Source organism: Papio anubis, chromosome 10 (genome assembly GCF_008728515.1).
Source record: "Papio anubis isolate 15944 chromosome 10, Panubis1.0, whole genome shotgun sequence".
Taxonomy (NCBI): Eukaryota; Metazoa; Chordata; class Mammalia; order Primates; family Cercopithecidae; genus Papio; species Papio anubis.
Window position 1 is genome coordinate 7,633,253 of NC_044985.1, and position 6,680 is coordinate 7,639,932.

Genomic DNA, 6,680 nt, shown 5'->3' on the forward strand with positions numbered 1-6,680 from the left:
CAGCATATTGGCCACATACCCTCAAGAATGGCTTTTTAGAAACCTTATGTATATTGGAATAAAGATTACCCTTGCTTCATAAAATGAGCTGGGAAAGCTTTATATATTTATTTACTTTTTGTCCTGGAACAACTTTTTTAAGTTAGTAAAGAGCTATTCTGTGAAAGTTTGTAGAACTTATATGTTACTCTTCTGATGACCACTTCCATTACTTTAACACTTTTATGCTCTTTACTTCATTAACAATTTTTGAAATTTCATGTTTCTATAGGAATTTACCATTTCAGTTAAGTTTTCAAATATGTTAGCATATAACAGCTCGTAAATTCTAATACTTTTCAAAAGCTCTTTGATTTCTTACTTAATTGCCTAAAATAAAAATTTGAAGTTGCTCTTTTATCACTGATTTCCAATTGTATTGCATTCTGGTCAAAGGAACTTAGTCTACAAGATTTCGAGTCTTGACATCTGTGAAATTTCATTTGTGCCCTATCTATTGTAATTGTTGCATTACCTATAAACACAAAGTGTTTTTTTTTTTTTGACAGTAACCATCTATCTATTCATGAATAAATGAATAAATAATGTATTAATTGGTTATTGAAAAGTTGTGCTGTCAGAAATACGTCTTTGGTCTTTATCCCTGGTTCCTACCACAGAGCTTCTAAAACTCTTGCAAATTCCTGAGTTATAGGAATAAGAGGAATACCTTTTTTAAAATAATATTTGTTTTTCCCCCATTCCTGAAATAGCTTCAAAATTAGAAAGTTTAAAGGAGGGTCTTTTGCTATTCATAACAAGCCCAATTCGATCACACTTGAGTTTATGTTAATAAGGTGACGTTTGGAAAATCTCTAAGGATGAAGGGGCTGGTGGCCAGGGGAACCATGTGCTTAGAGAATTGGTACTTTCAGTCCCACCCTCCAACCTCAGGAAAGGACAAAGACGCTGGAAATTAACTTGATTACCAGTGGCCAATCATTTAATCAATCATGGCTACATAATGAAGCTGCCATAAAAACCAGAACCAAAGAGTAATCCTCTAGCTCTTGGAGTTACGTTTTGTGAAGGTAAGGTAATTTTTAGAGACAAGCTGTAGTGCATACCTTCATTGAGACTTATTTTCCACCAGCCAGTCTCAAGAGCTGCTCTGCTGTTACCACCACCATTCTTGAGCAGCATGTGAACAGTGCGTCTGTTCCAGAGAACAACCATGTTGGGTCGAGGGAGAAATGGCTTATTATGGGAAATTTGGGGGAGAAAAAAGTCACAATGAAAAGTGTCTCCTAACACATTCTCTGACCATCTGTCAGGATCTTTTTTGCTCAAGACAGATACTTTCCCCTCAATGGGACTCAATCATTTTCTATCTCCACAATATTTTCTTCCAGATTTTATATTCATTACTCTCATCTCTCTTTTTCTATCTCCTCTTTGTGCTTTAAACAAAAATGTATCTCAGACAAGCGTCCATCAATTTTGAAAGTTTATTTTGCCAAAGTTGAGGAGATGCCCACACCATAGCCTCAGGAGGTCCTGAGAACATGTGCTCAAGGAAGTAAGGTCACAGCTTGATTTTATACATTAAGGGTTAGGGGGCAGAAGTTACAGGCAGATAGCAATCAATCCATGTAATGTGTACATTGGTTTGGTTTAGAAAGGTGAGACATCTTAAAGGAGGCAGGTTGGCTTCCAAGTCATAGGTGGATTCAAAGTTTTCCCGACTGGCAATTGGTTGAAAGAGTTAAGTTTTGCTTGAAGAGTTGAAGTCAGCAGAAAGAAATGCTTGGTGTTAAAATAAGGAGGGTTGTGGAAACCAAGGCTCTTGTTACGCAGGTGAAGCCTGGAGGGAGAAGACTTCAGAGGCAATGGATGGTAAATGGTAAATGTCTTTTTATCAGATCTTAAAAGGTGCCTGACTTTCCTGAAAAGACTTAGTAAGATATAGTTTGGGGTGAAATATTTTGATTTGTTTCAGGGCCTGCTATCTGTCATGTGATACTATACTAGAGTTAGGTTGGAATTGTGTATATTACTACAAATAGTCTGTTTTTTTAGTCTTAAGATCTCTGTTTTAATGCTGATACTGGGCAGCTGTGTTTGAATTCCAAAGGATGGAGGGTGTAAGGGGTGTCTGATTCCCCCTTCACATTATGACATTAACTGATTTTTCAGGTTAATTTTGGAATGCTCTTGACTGAGAGAAAAGGTCCAATCAGTTGGTTGTCAGGCTTAGAATTTTGTTTTGTATACACAACCATGCTTCTCAAGTTTTGGGTTAGTGGGCCACATTTTCTGGAAGCAGAAATTTGGGAAAAATATTTTCAATTTCACTTTATATATGAGAAAATTTAGGTTCAGAGAATTTAAATAATTTACCCTGTATTATCCAGCCAGTAAACAGTAGAGAGAGAAAAAAGGTTGTTATGCCTGACTATAATTCCCATGGTCTTTCCCTGGAATTTATGTCATATGATAAGTAATATACAGATATCATTTTTAAGAATATCATTTGCTCAGTCAATAAGAAGAAAACCATTTTGTTTTTACCAACTCTGGAGCTGGAGGATCATTTTAAATTTGCCCAACAAAATCAAACACACAGGAGATATTTTGAGACCCTAAAGCTCATTTTCACTTGCTGGAGATGAGAAAAGGCTGTGGAATAAGTGCAAGGATAATTTTCAATTCCATTTACAAAGACGATTTCTGCAGAAATTGCATACATAAACCCCATAAATGGACAGTGAGTATTTACAGTTTAGGACCTCTCCAGTGATATGCACACAGCAAATGGAAATCACTCTGCTCTCCACCGCTAACAGAACATTAGTTCTCCTTTCAGGTAAGTGCTTTCCAATGCAATCCTCTGAACAGCAGCTCTTCAAACAAGGCAAAACATTTAATTTTTAATCACCACATAGTTGCTTGTTATGAGAGTAGACACACAAGTGCCAAGTACTAAAACATAAGTTAGTCAAATAGAAAATAGCACCTGGGTTTTCATTTCCCTGAATTGTTCATGGCAAAGTTGAAATAATGGCCTGGAGTGTTTGTTAAATTTTGTGGAGCTTTGCATTTTCTTTCTGTGTGTTTTAATTTTTGGAGGAAATGTGTATTTAAAGACAAGAGGGATTATTTTGAATAATATTTTGAATCTTGTAATTTATAAGATATTGGGCCTTCTCTTCAGGAGGCAGTGTAATAGGTGTTTGGACGCACCGACTCTTCATTGGTCTGTAGAATAATCAGGAAGTCAGCAAAACCCCAAACCCAAAGCTCCATTCCTTCCCCATCCTGGATAATCTATTCTGCGTGACCAACACACCACAACTTTAGCCAAGTTATGCCACCAATCAGATAAAACAGTGTCTACCTGTTCTAAAGTAGAATTTGCAGTTGAACACGGGAGCCAAAGTGGAGACCACTAATCTATTTACTTTCTTATTCAGATGAAAATTCCACTGTAAAAGACAGAGAAGGAAAATACCACATATTGTATCCTGTGTGCTAAATATTTTGCCTATCATTTACATTTGTAGCTCAACCAGGTTCGTGCAAGTCTACGATGCTGTTAGCAGAAACTAGCTTTCTCCTCAAAGTGTCCCTACTTTTTTCTGAAATTCTGGAGGGAATAATCTAACAGTGCTCCGGAAGTAGAGTACCTAGTGCTTTCACTCCAGCTCCTCAGCCCTCCTGCCATGACACTGGCCCTCCAGAAGGTGACAATGCTCTGTTGAGAAGAATTATCCTCTGTTTGGAAACACTTGGTTACTGCAATTCTTATATTGGGAAGGGATGTCACATTCTCCATGTCCCTCTTTACCCTAAATATAAATATGGCTTTTACCTGTGAAACCCACTTGATCATGGTGGTTTGTCTTTTTGATATGTTGTTGGATTTGGTTAGCTAGTATTAGGTTAAGGATTTCAGCATCTATATTCATCAAGGATATTGGTCTGTAGTTTTCCTTTTCGGTTATGTCCTTTCCTGGTTTTGGTATTAGGGTAATGTTGGCTTCATAGAATGAGTTAGGGAGGGTTCCTCCTTTCTCTATCTTGTGGAATAGTTTCAAAAGGATGGTACCAATTTTTATTTGAATGTCTGCTAGAATTCTGCTGTGAATCCATCTGGTCCTGGACTTTTTCTGTTGGTAATTTTTTATTTACCATAATTTTTAAATTACCATTTTGATCTCAATGCTTGCTATTGGTCTGTTCAGGATATCTAATTTTTCCTGATTTAAGCTAGGAGGTTTGTGTCTTTCCAGGAATTTATTCATCGCTTTTAGGTCTTCTAGTTTATGTTCATAGCATTTCAGGGGTGTCACTCCCTTGTAATATCTCTCATTTTGTTTCTTAATGAGGTTATTTGAGTTGTCTCTCTTCTTTTCTTGGTTAATCTTGGTAATGTCCTTCCAATTTTATTCATCTTTTAAAAGAACCAGCTTTGTGTGTGTGTGTGTGTGTGTGTGTGTGTGTGTGTGTTGGTTCTCTGTTTCAATTTCATTTAGTTCTGCTCTGATCTATTTCCTTTCTTCTGCTGAGTTTTGATTTGGTTTGTTCTCGTTTCTCTAATTCCTTGAGGTGTGACATTGGAATGTCAGTTTGTGTTCTTTCAGTCTTTTCGATGTAGGCGTTTAGGGCGATGAACTTTCCTCGTAGCACTGCCTTTGCAGTATCCCAGAGATTTTGATTGGCTGCGTCACTCTTGTTCAGTTTGAAGAATTTTTTAATTTTCATCTTGATTTTGTTTTTGACCTAACGTTCTTTCAGTAGCAGGTTATGTATTTGAACATATTGGCATGGTTTTAAAGGTTCCTTTTAGAGTTGGTTTTCAGTTTTATTCCACTGTGGTATGAAAGAGTGCTTAACATAATTTCACTTTTCTTAAATTCACTGAGGCTTGTTTTATGGCCTATCAATGGTCTGTCTTAAAGAAAGTTCCATGTGCTGTTGAATAGAATGTGTATTCTGCGGTTGTTAGATGGAATATTCTGTATCTATCTGTTAAGTCCATTTGTTCCAAGGAATAGTTTAAATCCATTGTTTCTTTGTTAACTTTCTGTCTTGATGACCTGTCTACTGCTGTCAGTGGAGTACTGAGTACCCCACTATTATTGTGTTGCTGTCAATCTTATTTCTTATCTATTAGTAATTGTTTTATAAATTTGGGAGCTCCAGAGTTAGGTACATACATGTTTAGGACTGTGATATCTTCTTGTTGGACAAGGCCTTTGACCACTGTATAATGTCCCTCTTTGTCTCTTTAACTGCTGTTGCTTTAAAGTTTGTTTTGTCTGATATAAGAATAGCTACCCCCGATTGCTTTTGGTGTCCATTTGCATGTAAAGCCTTTAGATAATCTGATGACAATGTGCCTAGGCAATAATGTTTTCGCAGTGAATTTCCAACATGTTCTTTGTGCTTCTTGTGTTTGGACATCTAGGTCTCTAGCAAGGCTGGGGAAGTTTTCCTCGATGATTCCCCCAAATATGTTTTCCAAGCTTTAGGAATTCTGTTCTTCCTCAGGAATATCAATTATTCTTAAGATTGGTCATTTAACATAATCCTAGACTTCTTGGAAGCTTCGTTCATGTTTTCTTAATCTTTTTTCTTTGTCTTTGTTGGATTGGGTTAATTTGAAGATCTTGTCTTTAAGCTCTGAATTTATTTCTTCTACTTGTTGAATTCCATTGCTGAGACTTTCCAGAGCATTTTGCAATTTCTGTAAGTCTACTGTTTCCTGAAGTTTTGATTGTTTTTTCTTTATGTTATTTATTTCCGTGAATATTTCTCCCTTCGCTGCTTCTATCGGTTTTTGAATTTCCTTTAATTGGGCTTAGCCTTTCTCTGGTGCCTCCCTGATTAGCTTAATGACTATCCTCCTGAATTCTTTTTCTTCTTGGTTTGGATCCATTGCTGGTGAACTAGTATAATTTTGAAGGGTGTTAAAGAGCCTTGTTTTGTCATATTTCCAGAGTTCATTTTCTGGTTCCTTCTCATTTGGGTAGGCTCTGTCAGAGGGAAGGTCTAGGGCTGGAGGCTGTTGTTCAGATTCTTTTGTCCCACAGGGTGTTCCCTTGATGTTGTACTCGCCCCATTTTCCTATTAATGTCTCCTCCTATGAGCTGAGCTCCAGTGATTGTTATCTCTCTTTTGGGTCTAGCCACTCAGCAAGTCTGCCCAGCTCCGAACTGGTACTGGGGGTTATCTGCACAGAGCCCTGTAATGTGAATCATCTATGGATCTCTTAGCTGTGATTACCAGCACCTGTTCCACTGGAGGTGCCAGGGGGGTGAAATGGGCTCTGTGAGGGTTCTCAGCTTTGGTGATTTAATGCTCTATTTTTGTGCTGGTTGGTCTCCTACCAGGAGGTGGTGCTTTCCGGGGAGCATCAGTTGTGGTAGTATGGAGAGGAAGCAGCAATAGGCAAGGCCCTAGAACTCCCAAGACTATGCCCTTTGTCCTCCTCTACCAGGGTGACTGGGGAAGGACCATCAGGTGGGGGTGGGGCTAGGCGTGCCTGTGCTCAGACTCTCCTTGGGCAGGTCTTGCTGTGGCTGCTGTGTAGGATGGGGGTGAAATTCCCAGGCTATTACAGTCATGTACCTGGGAGGATTATGGCTGCCTCTGCTGAGTCATTCAGGTTGTCAGGGAAGTGGGGGAAAGCCAGCAGT